The sequence below is a fragment of the Triticum urartu genome, chromosome 1 (genome assembly GCF_003073215.2).
Source record: "Triticum urartu cultivar G1812 chromosome 1, Tu2.1, whole genome shotgun sequence".
Lineage (NCBI taxonomy): Eukaryota > Viridiplantae > Streptophyta > Magnoliopsida > Poales > Poaceae > Triticum > Triticum urartu.
The window spans coordinates 150,311,908-150,335,687 of record NC_053022.1 but is presented as its reverse complement, the minus strand read 5'-3'; the positions used below and the strand labels follow the sequence as shown (position 1 = coordinate 150,335,687).

Genomic DNA, 23,780 nt, shown 5'->3' with positions numbered 1-23,780 from the left:
CCCCTCACGAGGGTCTTGGATTTGTGTTGGTGAAGATGGGCTGCGCTGGCCCCCCCTTTGAGCCACGCCGCAGGCCGCAGGTAGGCAAGTCTGGGGACCCCCGTTCCCAGAACGCCGACACTATGGCCCGCAAGCTCCACAGGACCGTCTGTTCCCAGATGATCATGTTCCGCTTCCAGGCTTTGGTGGTGACTTTTATGAGGATTACTACGGAGCTGTCTGAGCTAGTAGTAGTTTTACTAGTACTGTAATAGTTGTATTTTCCACAGTCCTGTGTGACCGTGGGATACGACTTGGTGTGTATCACGCTCCGGAGGTGTAGAAAATAATGTATAGGAGCTTGGAATGCCTCCGATGAGATGTAACGTCCTTCACCGTAGTTGTAGTCTAGCCTGGGCTTGTACTAAACTATGTACAGTGTGTATGACCGATGGTATATATATGGCAGTTTCTATATTACCATGTCGTGCAATGAACATCTCAGCATTCCATGTTATCCATTACATACTACACTTCCTTGCCAAGATTGTGCCATCCTTGTCTAAACCATTGTATTGTTTTTCCTAGGATGGTCAACACCCGCAGCAACCCTGCTGCCCCGGGGCAGGGGGAAGCCAGTGCAGCTAGGGATGAGAATCTGCCTCACCCGCCTTCTCTGGCCGATGTTATGCTGGAGGCAGAAAGAAACAAGCGTGAGACTAACCGCTTGCTGGAGCGGATTGAGCAGAACACTGCACGTCATCAGCAAAACGACTTGGTGTCAATCAATGACTTTATCAACTTGTACCCACCAAAGTTTAATCATTCCGTCGAGCCCCTCGACGCGGATGATTGGCTTCGCAGCATCACCCATAAGCTACGTTCTGCCAACGTAGCCGAAGCTGATAAGGTTAGCTATGCTGCCTATCACCTCAAAGGCCCTGCTAGCCTTTGGTGGGAAAACTTTGAGGCTATGCACCCGTTCGGCCAAATCACTACTTGGGCTGAATTCAGTGAGGCTTTCCATGAGCATCACATCCCGGAAGGTCTCATGGATCGTAAGAGGGAAGAGTTCTGCAATTTCACCCAAGGCAGACTGACTGTGGATGCATACAGCCGTGAGTTTGGAAATTTAGCACGTTATGCTCCTGAAGAGGTATCCACCGACGCTAAGAAGCAGGCAAGGTTCCGCAAGGGACTTAGCCACGAGCTTCGCCGCGATCTTCGTCTGCACGAGTGCACCTCCTTCCAGAAGTTGGTCAATAAGGCCATCAGTGCTGAGACAGGCCAGACTGACTATGACGCTTCACGCAAGCACTCTCGTGATTTTGGTTCTTCATCCGGCTCTGGATCTCAGAAGCGCCGGGTGTGGATTCCAAGCACAGCGCTGCCACCCAGGTTCACCCCGAGGCCATCCTTTGAGGCGCCTCGCCCCAACCAGCAGTTTGCACCGCCGAAGCCCTATGGTGACCCCGCTGCTAATGCTGCTCCATGCCCCAATGATGTGACATGTTTCAAGTGTGGAGAGCTGGGTCACTACAGTCGAGAGTGTCCCCAGAACAACAACCCCAACCAGTCTGGAAAGTCCGTTGGCCGTGGTAAGCTAGCGGGAAAGCCATTCTACGCCAAGCCAGCCACCACTACACGTGGCCATGTCAACTATGTCTCAGCTGAGGAGGCTCATGATGATCCTAACGTCGTCCTTGGTACGCTCCTTGTTAATTGCCATCCGGCATCTGTTCTTTTCAATACTGGAGCATCTCATTCATTCATATCTGAGAGCTATGCTCGATTGCATAACACGACATTCTGTGACATGCCCACTTCCATGGTAATTCAAACTCTGGGTTGCAAATGGCAAACTTCTAGAGTAAGCCATGGGAATGAAATTCTTGTCGATAGACTTGTATTCCTTGCATCCTTAATAGCTCTCAAGTCCTCGGACATAAACATCATCTTGGGTATGAACTGGATGTCAGCTCATTATGCTAAGATTGATTGTGCCACTAGAACCGTTCAACTTACTCACCCATCGGGCAAGACAGTCAATGTCTTAACTCGAGTGGCCAAGCGCCAGCTTTACTCCCTAAATGCCAACCCCCTTCCAGACCTTGAAGATATTCCGGTAGTCCGAGACTTCCCAGATGTCTTTCCAGAAGAACTGCCAGGTGTTCCACCTGACAGGGATGTCGAGTTCATGATAGACCTTGTTCCAGGAACCGTCCCAATTTCTAGAAGACCCTATAAGATGGCACCCTTAGAACTAGCCGAGCTTAAGATTCAACTCGATGAGTCCTTGAAAAAGGGTTTCATCCGTCCTAGTTCTTCTCCTTGGGCTTGCCCCGTCCTCTTCGTCAAGAAGAAGGATGGAACGGATCGGATGGTTGTAGATTACCGACCTGTCAACTTGGTCACTATCAAGAACAAGTATCCGCTCCCCAGGATCAACGATCTGTATGACCAGCTCGCTAGATCCTCAGTCTTCTCCAAAATGGATTTGAGGTTGGGCTACCATCAAATCAAAATGAAGAACGGGGACATTCCTAAAACGGCTTTTGTTACTCATTATGGCCAATACGAGTACACCGTCATGTCCTTCGGTTTAACCAATGCCCCGGCCACCTTCTCTCAGTTAATGAACTCGGTCTTCATGGAGTATTTGGATAAATTCGTCATGGTATACCTCGATGATATACTCATCTACTCCAAGAGTGAGGAAGAACATGCCGAACATCTAAGGCTGGTATTGACGAAACTTTGAGAGCATCGCCTTTATGCCAAATTCTCCAAGTGTGAATTTTGGTTGCCAGAAGTGACCTATCTAGGCCATGTAATCTCTGGTAAGGGTATTGCTGTCAATCCCGAGCGAGTTCAATCCGTGCTTGATTGGACTCCACCTGAAACGGCCAAGCAAGCTCGGAGCTTCCTTGGCTTAGCGAGTTATTCTCGCCGCTTCGTCGAGAATTTCTCCAAGGTTGCTAAACCTCTAACTGAACTCCTCAAGAAAGATAAAAAGTTCGAGTGGACCCCATAGTGCGAGTTCAGCTTTCAGGAACTGAACAGACGCCTGACATCTCCTCCCGTACTGGTACCATCAGTTTTCTCCAAGGACTTTATTATCTATTGCGAGGCCTCGCGACAAGGACTAGGTTGCATACTCATGCAAGATCGTCAGGTAATTGCCTATGCTTCACGACAATTACACCCACATGAGGAAAACTATCCCACACATGATCTAGAGCTTGCAGCTGTAGTCCATGCACTTAAAACTTGGCGACATTACCTTCTCGGTAATTGTTGCGAGATCTTCACTGATCACCAAAGTTTGAAATATATCTTCACCCAACCGGATTTGAATCTCAGGCAAAGACGTTGGGTTGAGTTGATCTCGGATTACGACTTAGGATTAACTTACACCCCGGGAAAAGCCAATGTTATGGCTGATACACTAAGTCATAAAACCTATTGTAGCAACCTAATGTTACATCAAGGTCAACCACTTCTCCATGAGGAATTTCGGAAGCTTAATCTTCACATTGTTCCTCAGGGATTCCTATCTACCTTGGTGGTGAAACCGACCCTTATGGATCAGATCATAACTGCCCAGCGGTATGACAAGGGAATATCTCGGATCAAGCAGAACATTGCTAGCGGAGCTGCTACGTGTTTCTCTGTGAACGATCAAGGTGTTGTCTTCTTTGAACCGCCTGGTGGTTCCCAAGAAACAACAACTACGGCAACTGATCCTTAAGAAAGCTCATGAATCCCCTCTCACCATTCGTCCCGGTTGTACTAAGATGCACTTGGTTGCCTATACAATTCATAGACAAGTTAATGGATACTACTAAAAGACTCAAGATAAGTGTGAGTACCGAGGATGGCCCTCTCGTAGGATGACGAGGGAGGATCCTCGGTGGAGTATTGTGTTGGTGATTAGTGGACTCGTGTGCAAACACTATTTTTACAAGTGGTGTCTCGTAGGATAGCTTAGCCAAGAGTCAAAGCTGGCTTGCTGCAATAACTCCACCACCTTCTTGAGAATGAGCATGTATAGTAGGATCTGTTGTAAGTCTTGCTGAGTACCTTTGTACTCATGTTGATTTAATTACTGTTTTCAGACGACAACACCGCCCCCTCCGACGGGTTCTATGTAGACCTCGACGTCGATGAGTAACTTGCCACCCAGGTGGTGATTCTGGCCATGGAGGGCCCTATGTAGATAGACAGGCTTCGTCAAGCCTTCTTTCTTTCTAGTGTCTGTACTCAGACTTATTTGCTTCCGCATGTGCTTGTATGCTTGTATGACTTGAGTGTCGGGTCATGTGACCCCTACCTGTATGAACATGTTATGTATGGCTCTCCGGAGCCTTTAAATAAAGTACTTGAGTTGTAGAGTTTTGTTGTGATGCCATGTTGTATTTACACATATCAAGCATATTGTGTGTATGATTGAAATGCTTGGTATGTGTGGGATCCGACAATCTAGTTGTTTATCCTTGGCATCCTCTCTTACGGGGAAATGTAGTCTAGTGCCTCCATGAGCCATAGTAGTCCGCTACAGCCCGGTTCACCGGAGTCCTGCTAGCCCAGCACTACTGCTCAGGACACTTGACTGGCAGGCATGTCTTTCACTTCGTTCCTATGTATGTCCCTTCGGGGAAATGTCACGCGGTGACATCCGGAGTCCTTCCTAGCCTGTTACAGCCCGGGTTCCCGGAGTCCTGTTAGCCCAGTGCTACAGCCCGGATTCACACGCTGATGACCGACATGGTCGATGTGATTCATGTATGCATGTCCCCATAGGTTAGTGCCGCTTTGGGTTCACGACTAGCCATGATGGCCCGAGTTCTCTGTCATCTGGATGCTAGCGACACTATTATATATGTGAGCCAAAAGGCGCAAACGGTCCCGGGCCATGGTAAGGCGACAGTCGTGGGGATACCGTGCGTGAGGCCGCAAAGTAATATGAGGTGTTACCGGCTAGATCGATGTGACTTGGAATCGGGGTCCTGACATATAAAACATCCAAGATTGATAATATAATAGCATGGAACAATCAAAAATTATAGATACGTTGGAGATGTATCAAGCATCCCCAAGCTTAATTCCTGCTCGTCCTCGAGTAGGTAAATGATAAAAACAGAATTTTTGATGTGGAATGCTACCTAACATATTTATCCATGTAATTATCTTTATTGTGGCAAGAATATTCAGATTCGAAAGATTCAATACAAAATTTTAATATTGACATAATAATAATAATTCAAGCATACTAACAAAGTAATCATGTCTTCTCAAAATAACATGGCCAAAGAAAGCTATCCCTATAAAATCATATAGTCTGGCTATGCTCTATCTTCACCACACAAAATATTTAAATCATGCACAACCCCGATGTCAAGCCAAGCAATTGTTTCATACTTTTCATGTTCTCAAACCTTTTCAATCTTCACGCAATACATGAGCGTGAGCTATGGACATAAAACTATAGGTGGAATAGAATGGTGGCTGTGGAGAAGACAAAAGGAGAAGATAGTCTCACAGCAACTAGGCGTATCAACAGGCTATGGAGATGCCCATCAATAGATATCAATGTGAGTGAGTAGGGATTGCCATGCAATGGATGCACTAGAGCTATAAGTGTATGAAAGCTCAAAAAGAAACTAAGTGGGTGTGCATCCAACTCGCTTGCTCATGAAGACCTAGGGAATTTTGAGGAAGCCCATCATTGGAATATACAAGCCAAGTTCTATAATGAAAGATTCCAACTAGTATATAAAAGTGACAACATAGGAGACTCTCTATCATGAAGATCATGGTGCTACTTTGAAGGATAGTAGCATTGCTCCTTCTCTCTTTTTCTCTTTTTTTTTGTTTTTTGGGCCTTCTCTTTTTTATGGACTCTTTTTTCTTTTTCTTTTTTTTTTTTCGTTCGGAGTCTCATCCCGACTTGTGGGGGAATCATAGTCTCCATCATCCTTTCCTCGCATGGGACAATGCTCTAATAATGATGACCATCACACTTTTATTTACTTACAACTCAAGAATTACAACTCCATACTTAGAACAAAATATGACTCTATGTGAATGCCTCCGGCGGTGTACCGAGATGTGCAATGAATCAAGAGTGACATGTATGAAATAATTAGGAAGGTGGCTTTGCCACAAATATGATGTCAACTACATGATCATGCAAAGCAATATGACAATGATGGAGCGTGTCATAATAAATGGAATGGTGAAAAGTTGCATGGCAATATATCTCGGAATGCCTATGAAAATGCCATAATAGATAGGTATGGTGGCTCTTTTGAGTAAGGTAAATGGTGGGTTTATGGTACCGGCGAAAGTTGCGTGGTACTAGAGAGGCTAGCAATAGTGGAAGGGTGAGAGTGCGTATAATCCATGGACTCAACATTAGTCATAATGAACTCACATACTTATTGCAAAAATCTATTAGTTATCGCAACAAAGTACTACGCACATGCTCCTATTGACACCGATTTTGGCCGAAGGGAATATAGTGCGATTAAAACAAATGAATTACTTTAGATGGTGAAAATGATAAAATACACCATTGAGTGTAAACGACCATGGTGAATTTCCATCGCTTAATACAAAACAGTGGGCACACAAAATAAATTAATAAAAGAGCTGATATTTGGGAAATTTGCAAAGTGAATAAAAATCTCCATGAAAAATATGTCCCGGCTAAAATCATACGTAATCTTCATACATGCACGCCACCACCTACGGCGGATGCCAGATACCAACATAAAATCATAATATTTCTGAAATATCGACCGTATGGTAACTGGAGTCCTTCTTCCACCGCCGATGAGAAATATCGATGCGACACATAAAAATATATATCACGCAAACAAAATATATGTGCAATATTTGGAAATAAATAAATGATGCCTCTAATGGGGCATCGACACATACGTATTCAGTCAGGAAATATTTGGTCGACGCATATATTCATCTTATATATGTGACATTGAACTTTGAATTGCATAGAAAATAATTAAGCATGCACACCCTCATTATAAACCTTAATGCATCATTAATAGCTGAGGGAGTCCTGGATTAGGGGGTCTCCGGACAGCTGGACTATATCCTTTGGCCGGACTGTTGGACTATGAAGATACAAGATTGAAGACTTCGTCCTGTGTCCGGATGGGACTTTCCTTGGCGTGGAAGGCAAGCTTGGCAATACGGATATGTAGATCTCCTCCCTTGTAACCAACTCTGTGTAACCCTAGCCCCCTCTCGTGTCTATATAAACCGACGGGTTTAGTCCGTAGTACAACAATAATCATATCATAGGCTAAATTCTAGGGTTTAGCCTCTACGATCTCGTGGTAGATCAACTCTTGTAATACTCATATCATCAAGATCAATCAAGCAGGACGTAGGGTATTACCTCCATCGAGAGGGTCGGAACCTGGGTAAACATCGTGTCCCCCGCCTCCTGTTACCATCCGCCTTAGACGCACAGTTCGGGACCCCCTACCCGAGATCTGCCGGTTTTGACACCGACATTGGTGCTTTCATTGAGAGTTCCATTGTGCCGTCACCGTAAGGCTAGATGGCTCCTTCAATCATCGGTAACAATGCGGTCCAGGGTGAGGTTTTCCTCCCCAGACAGATCTTCGTATTCGGCGGCTTCGCACTGCGGGGCCAACTCGCTTGGCCATTTGGAGCAGATCCAGAGCTACGCCAATGGCCATCAGGTCAGGTTCAGAAACTTAAACTACACTGCCAACATCCGCGAAGACTTGATCTTTGACGGATTCGAGCCCATGTCAGGTGCGCCGCACAATCACGACAAGCATGATGTAACTCTGCCGTCAGATAGTGTTCGGGAGATTGCATCTGCAACTACTCCGGCCCTCAATCCGGAGAAAAGTGCGCCATCCGAGGACGGGTGGATAGACCCCGCCATGGAGACCGCACTCTCAGTGGCGATAGAGCCGACTACTGACTTCACCCCTTACGAGAGCCGTATTGCCGAACCACTGGATTCATCCCCGGCCACGGACTCTGATCCGCCTGCGTCCATGCCTATCGAATCTTATTGGGCGCCGATCATGGAGTTCACCTCCGTGGATATCTTTCAGCACTCACCTTTCGGCGGCGTGCTAAATTCATTAAGGTCGCTCTCCTTGTCAGGAGAACCTTGGCCGAACTAAGTCCGGCTAGAAAGGGATGCGGACGACGAAGAAATTCGCTGCCCACCCACCACCCAATTAGTAGCCACTGTCGACGATTTAATCGACATGCTCGATTTCGACTCCGAAGACATCGACGGCATGGACGACGATGCAGGAGAGGAAGAGGAACCAGTGCCCACAGAGTGCTGGACAACCACTTCATCACATGACATATACATGGTGGATACACCTATAGAAGGCAATGGCGACAAGACAGCGGAGGATGACCCCTCCAAGAAGCAAACAAAGCGTCGGCATAGGCGCCGCCCCAAATCCCGCCGCGGAAACAATAGCGATAACAGCGCAAGAGAAAATAACACTCCAGTCAACTCCAAAGGAAACGACGACCACATTGACCTGGCGACAGAGCATGATGAAACTGCAAACGACGAACATAGTACGGATCCGATGTCCGAACACGGCGACGCCACGGATAAACCTCATCAACCCCCTCTGGGGAGGAAATCAGTCCAGACGAAGATGCACACATCATCCCAGAAAGGCACTTGGAACAAGAGAACCTCCGCATCAGGCTTATTGCCACAGCGAGGAGTCTGAAGAAGCAGAAGCAAAGGCTTAAGGCCGCACAAAATACACTCAAAAGCAGGTGGAACAAAGTGCTCGACAACGAAGACAAGTATGGTGGAAGTTACCACACAAAGAGCTATCCAAAGCGCAAGCTATTACCTGAATTCGACGATGAGGCCTTAGAGCCCACATAGCCAAAAAATAAAACGGCCAACTGGCCGGATCAACCACCTTGTGACCGCGATAGAGCGGCTAACAAGGCCGTACATAAGTCCACACACGATCTACGTGGGGACTTGCTCCAAAAGTCAGTATGACCAGATCCATCTATGGATCTAGGAAGCATGCTCCGGCACAAAACCAAAACCAAATACTACAACCCTCCGAACGCCATGATACATCCAAATACAGGGGTGCCGCACACCCCCCATGTTTCACCGATGAGGTACTTGACCACGAATTTCCAGAAGGATTCAAACCAGTGAACATAGAGGCGTACGACAGGACAACAGACCCTGGGGTCTGGATTGAGGACTTTATCCTCCATATCCATATGGCTCGCGGAGACGATCTCCACGCCATCAAGTACTTGCCCCTCAAGCTCAAAGGACCAGCTCGGCACTGGCTAAAAAGCCTCCCCAAAAACTCAATTGGAAGTTGGGAGGAGCTCGAGGATGCTTTTCGGGATAATTTTCAAGGGACCTATGTCCGACCTCCGGATGCAGACGATTTAAGTCGTATAATTCAACAGCCCGGAGAGTCAGCCAGAAAGCTTTGGAACAGGTTTCTCACTAAGAAGAACCAAATCGTCGACTGTCCGGATGCTGAAGCCTTAACAACTTTCAAGCACAGCGTCCGAGATGAATGGCTCGCCAGACACCTCGGCCAAGAAAAACCAAGAACAATGGGAGCCCTGACAAGTCTCATGACCCGCTTTTGCGTGGGCGAAGATAGCTGGTTAGCCCGCAGTAGCACCAGCGACCCAAGCACATCCGAAGTCAGGGATGGCAATGAAAAACCATGACGCAGTAAAAGCAAGCATCGAAATCAAGAATACAACCCAGATAATACGGCGGTAAACGCCGGATTCAGGGGCTCTCAACCAGGTTAGCGGAAAAAGCCTTTCAAAGGCAGCAGAGATGGACCGTCCAGCCTAAACAAGATTCTAGACAAACTATGTCAGATTCATCGCACCCCCGATAAACCTGCAAATCACACCCACATAGAATGTTGGGTCTTCAAGCAGGCCGGTAAGCTAAACGCCGAACACAAGGGGAGGGAGACACCAAGCGAAGACGACGACGAACCTCGCCACCAAAGCACTGGAGAACAAAAAAAATTCCCACTAGAGGTTAAAACAGTAAACATGATCCATGTGACGAAGAGGAGAAGCAAACATGCACGCCGAGACATACGCGCTGTAGAGCCCGTCACCCCTAAGTTCAACCCCTGGTTGGCCTGCCCGATCACTTTTGATCACAGGGATCACCCGACAAGCATCCAGCATGAAGGATTGGCTGTCTTGGTATTAGACCCAATAATAAACGGATACCATCTCACACGAGTCCTTATGGACGGCGGCAGTGGTCTAAATTTGATATATCAGGACACAGTCCACAAAATGGGGATAGACCCGACGAAAACCAGCCACAGTAATACTACCTTCAAGGGAGTAATACCAGGCCCAGAGGCCCGCTCCAGGGGCTCTCTAATACTGGAGGTTGTATTCGGTTCACCCGGCAACTACCGAAGTGAGAAGTTAGACTTTGACATTGCTCCATTACGAAGCGGCTATCAAGCACTACTCAGAAGAATAGCCTTCGCCCGTTTTAATGCGGTACCACATTACGCTTCTCTTAAGCTTAAGATGCCTGGTACACGTGGCACCATCTCAGTTAGTGGAAATATTGAGCGTTCTCTATGCGCGGAAGAACGTGCGGCGGCTTTAACAGCCGAGCACTAGACGGCCTCACCAACCAGAATAAATGACAGGTCGTCAAGACTGCGGACATGGTCAGACGAGTTCGGCACATCAGTAGATATACCTGAGATTGGTTTGATGGTTAAACCCTCACAGACAATACCAGGGGCTTCCCGCGTGTAATCAGGGCTAGTTCGGCTCAACTTTACTTATCTTGAATTTTAATGGTTTAACCAATTTTTTGGCACGACAAGTTTCACCTAAGTTCTTCTCTTTTACAGATGACATTCGTGCTACACCCGTCCAGGGCACGGCACAACGAAGAAACAGGTGCAGACGTTCAGCAGGGAACCGCTCAAAGGTTTCTTTTCAGATTAAGACCCTGCGTAAACCTTTTTTACTCTCTCTTGTTGTTCACATCCTCCGGATACTCAATACAACGGAGAAGGATGCTGACGTTATTGGCATTTCGCCACATTAGAATATTTCACACACCTGGACACTCGGGGTTTATTATTAAGGGCATTGTTTGGCCCGGCATATGTTATAAAGACCGAATACCTTCGGGAGTGTTCGGCATCGCGAGTTTGGCCTTATATGCATCAGCTCCGAATCATGTCTTTGGTCAAATGTTGGGTTTTCCCGGCTCCCGTGTTTTGCTACCTTACGTTCCACTCTATCGGCTAAGGCAGCACCGGGAGAACTACTACGATTGTGCCCTGCTTCATCCGGATGAGCACCTCAGTAGAGAAGCCGAAAACTGACTGTCATGATAAAGCGCGAGACTGGTCAACCACTCGATGACTTAGCGGAATCTTTGGGATTCCTTCGCATTAACGAAGGGCCGTTTCCCGGTCATGTATGTACGCGCACCATATTCGGGCAAGCGCGGAGGTACCAGGGGCTATATAGTAGTCCCACCGTCAAACTCCTATGGCTAAGTGAAAGTGTTAAAGCAATATAGTCCGATTTCCTCGTTCGCTGCGCTACCACCTCCTTAATGGACCAAGACGTTGGATCAAGTGTGAATACGCATTTTTTGCGAACACCCCCGCATTATATGCATGGGGGTTGAAGCCGACGACTGCAAACTTTCAGGTTATATACATATATACGTAAAAGGCCACACAGGAGGCATCATAATACTTTCAGGCAAAAGTATAAACACAGCCTTTACAATTCCATAAAACATTATTTTTCACAATGGGAATACATGTCACTAGAACATAATATTCTTCGAGCACTGAGCCTCAATTGAACGAGCGCCTTCAAGGACTTCTTCAAAGTAGCGCTCGGCAGATACTCGGCCCACGGGCGAACTCTGGGTTGCAATAGTGGTGGCCTCCATCTCTGCCAAGTATGTCCTGACATGGGCACGTGCCATCCGTGCACCCTCTATGCACGCCGACCTCTTCATAGCATCGATGTGCGGCACAGCACCAAGGAATTGTTGCACTAAACTAAAATAACTATTCGGCCTTGGCCCTTCCGGCCACAGATGATCCACAACAAACCTCATGGCAAGTCCGGACAACCTATGGAGCTCGGCCCACTCGGCCATATGCTCATTCAACAGCAGCGGACGCACTGGAACATTGAACTTTGACCAGAATAGCTTTTCCACTTCACAATCTTTTTGATCCTTGAAGTACTCGGCCGCGTCAGCAACACTTGCTGCCAAATCCACGTATGCGTCTACAAAACTCCATAGTTGATCAAGAGGGGCATACTTCGGATCTCCGAACTTCGTCCGCAACAAAAAGGGCTTCCCAGCCGCGATATCTCCAGCTTGACGCAACTCCTCCTTCGCCGCTCTGACTTTGGAGCGGGCTTCCTTGGTTGCTACCATGGCCTTCTCCAGGTCTGTCGCCTTCGCTCGTCTTGCTTTTTCAAGAAGCTGGTAACGGTCGGCGGCATCTTTCAACTCAACGGCCATCTTGGCCATTTTTTCCTTGCTTTGGCAATGCGCAGCCTGTTTGGCCCTCAGCTGTTCGACCGCCTTTAGAGCGGCCGCATCACTATTCCTGGCTTGTTTCTTGGCTCTTGAAAGTTCCGCCCAAAGGGTCTCCATGGCGGGAGCTCCATCTGCAGTCACAACATATTAAAGATACTGGCATCATGCTCCTCTTACTATGTGTTGATCACCAGAGAAATCACATACCCTGTGCCTCGTCGAGCCGCTTGTTGACAAGCACGATGTCGGCATCAGCCACATCAAATTGCCGCTTTAGCTCGGCAACCTCATCAGACGGCTAGTCACCGGACCTTCAGCCACCTGCACATGAAGGCATCCTGATTATTACCTGGGACTATGATCCTCTGTTTGCCACCGTTCTTGACTACAACCAGAGTCTTAGGGGCTACTATCTGCAAAGGGCACACCTAAAGTGTGCGGTACTGTCAAAAACATACACTATTTCACGTACCTCGAAGCCTTTCAGCAGACTCATAAAAGCTCCATGCAACCCGCTTTCGGCGAATGAAATCCTCTCAATCACCATACCCATTAGCGTATGACGCGCTTCTGAGATGGCCGCTTGCTCCAGAATATCCTTCAGTGCGCCCGATCACACACCGGACGGTTCCGGACTCTTTCTGTTGCTCTCTTTAGGAGCCGAATACTGAGGACTTTGGGTGGCTAAAGAATTACCCTCTAGCCTTGGCAGGTCAGGAGAAACCCTCTGCGACGACACTTCAGGGTCGCCCGCCTCTTAAGGCGGGGTGGCAGGGGGAGGTGTTTCGCTATCCATCATCTCCATAAGAAGATCCCCCAAAGACGAAATCTATCGAGAAGAGCAACGATCCGAACTACAAGATATATGCTTCGGTTATTGTCTTCAGAAGTAATGTAGGATTTTTTACTATTAAGTACTTTTTGTGTACTTACACCTCGGTAGAGGGTTGATCCCCTTGCGGGCGCTCTTCGGCAAGAGTACCCTCCGAGGCAGGACCCTCTGGCGAATATTTCTTCCCCCGTTTGGAAACCTTTCTTTCTGGGTCTTCAGAGGTGGTCCTCTTCCTTCCTTGGGGAGAGGGAATTTCATATTCTTCTCCCTGGTTATCCTCCTTCACGGAAGCGCTAATTCCCCTGGTTTGGATGACTAATGAGTGAGGCCTGCTTTCAGCCTCTTTATTCCCCCCCTTTATCTTCCCCTGAGGGCGCCTGATAAGGCGCCGGCTCGAGCATTCTGGATAGTACTGGGTTTGCTGAGCCTTCGGGAAGGGGGGCCGAACACCTGATCATCTTCGCCTTTGTTACCTAGCCCTGGTCAACGAGCGACCTTTCAGAATGATGTTATGATAAGTAAAAAGATAGTGTGTTCAGTCATGGGATTACTTACTTGGGTATCTGTGTGATTACAGCTCAGACCGCATCCTCGGTGGTGTCCGGAAACTTTATTTCTGGTCCGAAGAACAATTTGTACATCTCTTCGAGTGTCATGCCGAGGAAGTGTTGAATAGTTAGCGGTCCTTCCGGGTTGAACTCCCACATACGGAGGGGTAGACGTTTGCAAGGAGGGACTCGATGAACTAGCATGACTTGCATTAGCGTGACCAGGCTGACATCTCTCTTGAGGAGATCTCGGATGCGACTCTGCAATATCGGCACATCATTTATTGGCCCCCAGTCCAGCCCCTTGTTGATCCATGATGTCAGTTGTGGTGGGGGGCCCGAGCGAAAGGCAGGGGCGGCTACCCACTTCGTACTCCGGGGAGCTGTGATATAAAACCACTCCCGTTGCCATAAACTGGACACCTCCGGGAAGGAACCCTCTGGCCATGGAGCATCAGCGCTTTTGCTTATTACGACACCTCCGCACTCTGCGTGTCCCCCCTCGATCATCTTCGGCTTCACACTGAAAGTCTTGAGCCACATGCCGAAGTGTGGGGTAATGCGGAGGAAGGCCTCACATACGACGATGAACGACGAGATGTGAAGGAGGGAATCCGGGGCCAGGTCATGGAAATCCAGCCCATAATAAAACATGAGCCCCCTAACAAAGGGATCCAGAGCAAAACCTAGCCCTCGAAGGAAGTGAGATATGAATACAATGCTCTCTCTGGGTTCGGGAATGGGAATGACCTGCCCTCGAGCAGGCAGCCTGTGCCAGATTTCGCCGGTCAAATACCTAGCCTCTCTTAGCTTATTGATATCTTCCTCTGTGACAGAGGAAGGCATCCACCAACCTTGAAGGTTGGATCCGGACATGGTTGAAGGTCCGAAGTGCCTGACCTGAGCCTTGGGTGTTGGAACTCGAGGCGGGGGAAGGATTCGATTGAGTACAAGAAGGAAAAAAGGACATGCCTTGGCCTCTTTATAAATAGGATCAATATCAAGTGTCCTCCTCGTGGCCATTTGGGACTTGCCTAAAATCGAGGAGTCATACCGACGGGCACGATTGGGTTACCCACGTCCATATTGATGAGAATCCCGTAATAAGGGGGACACGATCTCTGCTTCGACAAGACGTGTCAAGAAAATCGCCTCGCAATATGTGAAGTGCTGGTTGAAACAAACGGTTCAAATAATGACCGGGCCATGACATGATGGCATGTGGCTAAACGTGTCAGCAGATTAGATTTGTGGAAATATTATTCTCTCTATGGTGGTATGTGGAACTTATTTTGCAGAGCCGGACACTATCCTTGTGTTCAAAATCTTCTATGGAGTATTCGGAGGAAGAACCCTCCTTGCAATGCTGAAGACAAAATCTGCGTGCCGGACTCATCGTCATTGAAGCCTGGTTCAGGGGCTACTGAGGGAGTCCTGGCTTAGGGGATCTCCGGACAGCCGGACTATATCCTTTGGCCGGACTGTTGGTCTATGAAGATAGAAGATTGAAGACTTCGTCTTGTGTCAGGATGGGACTTTCCTTGGCGTGGAAGGCAGGCTTGGCAATACAGATATGTAGATCTCCTCCCTTGTAACCGACTCTGTGTAAGCCTAGGCCCCTCCGGTGTCTATATAAACTGGAGAGTTTAGTCCGTAGGACAACAACAATCATACCATAGGCTAGCTTCTAGGGTTTAGCCTCTATGATCTCGTGGTAGATCAACTCTTGTAATACTCATATCATCAAGATCAATCAAGCAGGACATAGGGTATTACCTCCATCGAGAGGGCCCGAACCTGGGTAAACATCGTGTCCCCCGCCTCCTGTTACCATCCGCCTTAGATGCACAGTTCGGGACCCCCTACCCGAGATACGCCGGTTTTGACACCGACAATAGCTAACCAAGTTTAGCCTTTAAAGAAAAATATAGCCACATATGCATGACTGTGACTCCCAAAAAGCTGTTGTGCATGCACGCAAGTGGTGGAGCCAAGGCCCACATGCCAACTAAAATAATCCAATCCCATCAGCTAATTAGAGGCAAGTGGCCGGTTCAAATCTCAGTCAACTAGCAATTAATCGAAGGAATAGACTAAAGAAAGAACCCAACCGACCGCTCCCACGATCTCAGGCACGACCCCATTATCAGGAAAGTGGGTGCGCCCTCCAGAGGAATCTACTGCTCTCCCGCCCCTATAAATACTTCCATACCTTCACGTATAAGAGGTTGGACTGCTCATTTCATCTGTTGTTCTGCTGCTGCTACACATATACTTCTACAAGAAAAATCCCACACACACATACGTGAGGAGAGGGAAATTTGGAGGAGTTCAACAAGAAGGTGAGATTTATGGTGCTCTCCTAATCCTTTTGCTTCTCTGGTTGGACTCATTTTTGCTGCAGAGTTCTCTGGTTTTCTTTCTCCTCTAGTAGAAATATTCTACTACACACCATAAATCACATAAAAGCACACGGAGAAAGAAGAGGCAATGTTGAAGGTCAGATTCATGGGTCTTCCCGAGCCCCTGATTTGGCCATTGTGGTACAGATCAGGGAGCTTTCTTCTTCCTCCCCTCTCAAAACTCTAGCACTTGGTTCAACCATCATGGTACAAATCAAGGAGCATGTTTCATCTCTCCAAAATTCTCGTCCTTAGTCCGGCCATCGCAGTACAGACTAAGGTGCATGTTTAATCCATCTCAAATTTTTTTCCTTGGTTTGTCCATCACGGTACAAACCAAGGGACATTTTATATACACCCCAAATTGTTGCCTTTGGTTCGGCCATCATGGTACAAATCAAGGAGCATGTTATATCTACCCCAAACTTTCGCCTTCGACTCGGCCATCATGGTACGAGCAAAGGAGCATGCATGTTCCTTCTGCATGTTGCATATGCTTTGTCCTAATGATCTCCTTCTTGATTCGGTCCCCTTAGCAATACTGACGAGGACGATCATCTCGTTTCTTGGTTTGGTCCCTATACACGGATACGAATCAAGAGATTATCATAGGCACGAAAACTTCATAAAAATGCCTTAATTTGGTCACCATAAAAAATGGATATGAAGTTGGAATGAAATCACGAATATGCTAAACTGAATTCGTTCTTGTTCGGTTGCGCTACGGACCGTATGTGTCGCGTTAGCTATAATACAAACGAGAATATATAAAATGTTGCTTCACTTGGTTACGCTACACGAGGGAATTATCCTAATGCTACTCGGTGTTAGTAATAATAGGCAAAACTTAATAAAATGTGTTCATGTTACACACCCAAAAAACAAAATCATGCAAGATGGATTAAAAAACATGTTGGATCATAAAAACCAATCTTACTTGGTTACGATACACGCGGGCATTATCTTAATGCTATGAAGTGTTAGTAGTAATACATGTGAGAGAAAATTAAACAAAATATCCGGGCCACATATTTTGGCCAAAGTAAAATAAAATATGTCATGGGATGCTCCAATGCTATAAGAGACTAAACTTTTAGCATCATCACAAATGGATATAACAAACTCACTTTACTTGGGTTATGCTACACACGAGCGCCAACAAAATGATGCTATGTGGGGTTAGTGCTAATACCATTTAAGGTACAAACATAAACAAAAATGATAGATAAAATATGACTCATGCAATACCATAATTGCTCCACAAACCTTTGCTTGGTTACGCTGCATGCGGGCATTATCTTAGTGCTACGCGGTGTTAGTAGTAATACAGGTAAAATGGAACTTAATAAAAAATAAGTTCACTCCACACTCACATACGCATACAAAGTTCAAGTAAAATGCATGATAAGGCATATCTCATGTAGCCCACATAGGCTTTAAACAAACAAAAATATCATGAACAAACTCCATACGGATCAAGCTATACGTGTGTGTCATATCATTGCACCGCGTTGTTAGTTTTGATACCGTATGAAGTCAAAATCAGCAAAAAAATGGCACATATCACACGCACCATAAAAAGCATTAAGATTGTGTCAGAAAGCTTCTGTCCGTTACGCTAAACACGGGCACCACATCAGTGTCGCGCAATGATAGTAGTAATGTGATGATGCAGAACTCATTAAAATTGGCATGTCACATATATCCATGCCACCAAAACCTAATATATCATACCAAATTCCTAAAGAAAAAAATATATATACATACCCTATGTGCCAAAGTAGGATAAAATTATGCCTAGCTAAAATCAACCATCATTCTGCACCATCATATAAATGAGGTTGACCACAACTAAACATGCTAGGAAAATGTACTCCAACATGTCAAACATGAAATCATGGAGGAGTATTTGCATGAAACCAAACTTCAAGCTCACCAACCAGGAGTTCGTCGTCGACCACGAAGAGGATTTCTCTTGTAGTATGTTGTAATAGGAATGTGATGCAATCCTATGTAATAGATATGTTGGAATTCTTAATCGGGGGTTTTCTCTTCGGAGATGTAATTAACAGAATTTTTAGGTAAATGTAAGAGTTCTAGAAATAAAGTACCTGCAATGTTTGATTCTATTTTTATTTGTTTGCATTCAAATTTTATTCTGTATCAATGACGTGGACGTGTATTTTCACGCCCGCCATTTTCCCGTCATTAGATTCTGGCACGCCCGGTGGGACATATTTCTCCCCTCATCTTCGAATTCCAACATAGGATTGCAACACATGAATTTCCATAGTACATGAAACATAAAGTATTATGTACGTGTACACGAAAAAAGGATGAAGAAAACTAATATATGGTTTATTTAGTTTGAAGGTATGGAAGGCCGGGTGCCGCAGTCAATGAGCCTCCGCATTGGAGACATTTGGCTTGATGTGCCAGTTGGTCCATGTGCAACTTCAACAAATTAGCATCTGGATAATATGACTGCATCACCGACTGAACATGACCAAGGAATGGAAGTCTTCTCTCCACTCAAGTTTGGGATAAGTATGAGGGTAGACAAAGAAGGAAAAGGGAAGACAATGGACAAACTCCACTATGAGCAACCTATGAATGGGGGCAATACCATGATTATATTTCCCTCCTCATCGTTTCTTCATGGAAGGACATCAAAGGTTCAGAATAAAGGTCAAGCTGATGCTTCAGAGCCTATTCTTCCGCTGGCTGATAAATCCATTAGATAATGCTCTGAGACGGTTCTCAAGTTTCCCCTTGAATGCAAGAAAAGTACCCCAATTCCCATGGCTATGAAACATGTCATGTGAACCCAACGTCAACATTGTCATGTCCTTTGTCGTCATCAACACCCATTGCATATGATTCCCCTCAGACTTCATTGGAGTCGGTGTGCCATCAACCTCAGCAAAGAAATGTTCGCCATGTCAACCTTCACAATATTAAGGTCGGCAAAGTCCATATCCAATTCCCCAAGAGTGTCGACAACAATCATCCAGATCGCCTTTTTTCATATCAGCAAGGGCGGTGTAACACCCCGGTAATCATGCTACAGTAATCCCTGAGATCAAGGTAATCATTTTGCTATAACAATGCTTAGTTACTTTGATCAATATCCCATTTGTAATTCCAGTCAAATTCTAATTCAAATTCTAAGTGAAATTCCAAATTACTCAAGCATGAAAACAAAAATGTCCATCATGTGGCAAATAATAAATTGTTAATGCTGGTGGTGAACCAACATTTTTAAAATTATTTAACTGCCCTTATAATAACCTAATTAAAACAGTGTCAACAACATTTAATTAGGCCAAATAGATATAGGCCGAAATATATAAGTTTGCAAGTGATCTGAAACTTTGTGAGAGTCATCATACGACTGTATTGCATTTATGTGCTAGGTCTCATAATTTACTAAAATCATCTAGTTCCCCAAATAAATAGAATACATTCTTAGAAAAAGAAAAGCAGTAATATAAAAGTAAAATGGCAAGACCTCACTATCCAATTGGCCCACTTGCTATAGCCCAGCCCACCAGTGCCTCATCCCTAACATCCTGTTCATCCCACGGGGCAGCCATCCGAAGCCCCATGGCAGCTATAAGGGCCTCCCCGTCGTCATTGACTAACCCTAGCCCATCTTCTCCCTCGCCCCCTCGCGTAGCTCTCACCGCCGCACCACCCGAATGTTGTCGTCGCCGCGCCATTGTCGTCTTCGTGGCCATCGGTCTCCTTGGCGACTGGGAGGACATCCAGAAGCTCTGGCGACATCGACTACACCACCTGCAATACCAGGGCGGAGCCGGGGACCATTGCTGACGTTGCCTCGACTGATCCCCTCCGCCGGCGTCCGCCTCGGCCTCGCCTTCGATCCGCCGCCTCCAGCCCCCCCTGACGTGTCTGAGCACGCCACCAGCTCCGGGGTGAGCTCGTGCATCTCCTCCCCCTCTTCGTTCACTCGCATATGCAACGTAGGCCTAGGTCCGTCGAGCCCCATCGTAGTCGGCATCAGTCGTCGCCGCACCCGTTGCTCCGGTCCATCTCCGGCCTTCCCAACCTCGCCATCAAACTCGCGTTGACAATCTCGTCCGGTTCCCCCTCCTCCCAACCTCGATCCATCACCGTACAGCCCGGCATCACGCATCAGACACCATGGCCAAAGCTCGGGTCGCCCGCGCGACCTACCTCGCCTTGGGCCGCGTTTGGCCGTGCCTGCCTGCCCCGTGCTGCTCCCCGCCATGCCCAGCGCTGGCCGCCGCTCGCCCTGGTCGCGTCCAAGGCGAGCACCCGCAACCGCCGCGGTCCCTTCTCCGCATACTGCCATTGATGTTGTGCTGCAGCTCCTGCTATTGCTGTTGTGTCGTTGCAGTTGCTCTGCTTACTGCTGGTGCTCTATGCTCCGCTGCCTTGGCCGCCTGTGCTCTCCTGCTGCTGCTCTACGCTGCTACTGCTCTCTACGCTGCTACTGCTGTTGTTCCATGATGCTTTCTAGCTAGGTGTTGTTGCTTTCCTCCATGGCCAGTGTGTGTGTGCGCCTTGTGTGTGTGGTGTGTGTAGCCGCCTAGGCCACTACTACCTGGGTCGGCCCCTGTTGAGATTAGGAAACTAATCCCCATTAGTGCTAATCCCCCTAAATTAACTAAGTTGATTGATTTGGTCTAGATGTAGTCTATGTCATGTGGGCCTATCTTGTTTCTTAAAAAAGCCTAATTTAAAGTCTGTTTCAATGTCAAGTAGGCCCCACTTATACTATTCATTGGTTGACCGGTCAATTGTTGACTGAGTCAACCCAGCCCCTGGCCCCATCGGTCATACATAGTGGGTAGGTGTTGTTGTATACAAAAGGTATTCACTGTTTTTATTTTCGAATTAGAAAGAATTAAATTCAAGAAATCATTTAATCTTTGAAAATTAATAGAAAATAAACCGTAAGTCAGATGAAAAAGTTTTATATATCAAAGTTGCTCAGAAAAATCCAACGATCCGAATACGCGATCCGTTCACCTATCACATGCCCCGAGCATGCTGAGCATGGAACCGTCCCCTCTCTTTTCATCTGTCCGGAAAACGCCAGATGCCAAAAAAAAACCTACGGATGTTTTTCCTCTCCGTCTGCAATGTCTAGCACCGCGTTAGTTCACCCCTAACACCGCGTATTACCATGTTATGATTTATGATGCTGTGTTTGCTTTATATTTATTGTTTCTCCCCCCTCTTCTCTCCGGTAATTCCCGACACCGATGTTGCCCCTGTGATCGACTACGTCGACGACGACCCTTCTTCCCTTTCAGCGGAGCTTCCAGGCAAGCCCCCCCTTTGATCATCCCGATATCGCCCATTCCATTCTCTCATGCTTGCATTAGATTTTGCTACCGTAATTGATTGCTCCTATTCTGATGCATGGCCTACTTTTGTAACCTGCTTATTGTTACCTACCTTCTTATCCTAAACTACTTAGTATAGGTTGGTTACTGATCCATCAGTGACCCCCACCTGATCGAAGACCAGAGCCCGACACCTCACATCACTTCACGCCCCTTTTGTTGCTCGACTCTGCAGAGTTACCATCGAGTGCTGAGGGTGGAACCTCATACATCACTCCTGATGAGATATCTATAGTGTAGCTATCCAGTCGTGGTCATCGAGGGTGATTTCCTCCTAAACCACTTCCGACACGGCTCTGTCGTGCAACCCCTCAAGTGTGAACCTCGAGGGTGGATCCTCTTATGTTCACCTTGATGATTACATCGATTGGAATTCACCGGGGGTGATTCCTCGGGTTTTCCCCTTGGTGTTAGACACACGGTTACTATGGTTACTATGACTTTACACTGAACCATGTTACTAAAGACGGGTCGGCCCCGAGGGGTACCCGTGCGAGCTTAATTGTGAGTGATGTGGAGTCGGGTTGACCTGGAAGGTGCCCGCGAGATTCTTACGAGGAATGGCCGGGCATTCTTAGCCCTTGCCGCAAGTCCTCGAGATAGGGCGACGGGGTCACATCTTTCGTGAGTCTCCGCTTGTTACCGCATGTTCCTAATCCACTATGATTTGGATATTTGATCCGAGGGGCCTCTGGCCTGATAGCACTAACCATCACGTGGGCATTGTATGGGCGTTCTGCATGAGCCAAAGCTTAATAGACGTCAGCGACTGAGCGGCGCGCGCTGGGTTGGACTGGTAAGCTCCTGCCTTTTTTAAGGAGGTAGCTAGGTCTGCTCACCAGCCGCCCACGCAACATGCAGGAGTTTTCGGGGCGATGGTCCATGACCCCTGGGGGCATAGGTTTAGCCCGGCATGCTGACCTCTCTATTAAGCCTAGGTCGGGTTGCGGCGTATTGTTTGGCCGAGGCCGGGCAAGACCCAGGAAAGTGTGTCCGGCCGGAGTTAATCGAGCGTGGTGGGTAAGTTGGTGCACCCCTGCAGGGAAGAAAACATCAATCGATAGCCTGTCCTACAGTAACGGACACTTGGAGTTGTATCCCGATCGATACAACTAGAATTGGATACTTGAGAGGAGAAATGGTTATGAGGAATGGATAGTATGGCTCTGGGATTGCTTTCTCGCAGGGAGTCGAGAAAGGATCTCTAGCCGAGGATGATAACACTACTACTACTGTACATTATGTTGATCTGTACTCTTCCATATGCTGCAAGATGCTGGAAGATGCTAGTCTTCGATAGGCTAGGCTTTTCCCTTCTCTTATGGCATTTTGTAGTTTAGTCCACAGATACATCCCATTTCCTTTGATACAAATGCATACTTAGTTTAGATCTAATGTAAGTCTTGCGAGTACTTTGGATGAGTACTCACGGTTGCTTTGCTACCTCTTTTTCCCCTATACCCGGTTGTTGCGACCAGATGACGGATCCTAGGAGCCGGGCGATACCACTGACGACTACTACTACCCCAAGGGTGCCTACTACTACGTGATGGCCGCTGGCGACTTGGAGTAGTTAGGAGGCTCCCAGGCAGGAGGTCTTGCCTTTTCGACCGTTGTTGCTTTTGTGTTAGCATTCTTAAGGCAGAATTGTTTAACTTGTGTCTGTACTCAGATATTGTTGCTTCCGCCGACTCTTGTGTATTCGAGCCCTTGAGGCCCCTGGCTTGTAATATAAAGCTTGTATTATTTTAATTTGTGTCTAGAGTCATGTTGTGATATCTTCCCGTGAGTCCTTGATCTCGAGATCGTACACATTTGCGTGTATGATTAGTGTGTGATTGAATCAAGGGCGTCACAGGCGGTATAAGAATTCATACAAAGTGGCTAGCAACCCTTCAACAGTTGTTGCCTTCATAAGGTTCATCTGGAAAAAGTATCTTAATCACGCCAAGTGGCGTGTTGTTGCCCTTGACTGTGAATACACTAGATATGTCCACAACA

General features: G+C 47.0%; 1 long non-coding RNA gene across 1 annotated transcript; it reads left to right on the top strand.

Moving 5' to 3' along the window:
- Positions 1-19,856: 19,856 nt before the first annotated feature.
- LOC125520221 lies at positions 19,857-23,557 on the top strand. The gene is made up of 2 exons (XR_007288558.1): positions 19,857-20,318; positions 23,258-23,557. It is a non-coding gene; the product is annotated as an uncharacterized LOC125520221 (long non-coding RNA).
- The last annotated feature ends 223 nt before the right edge of the window (positions 23,558-23,780 follow it).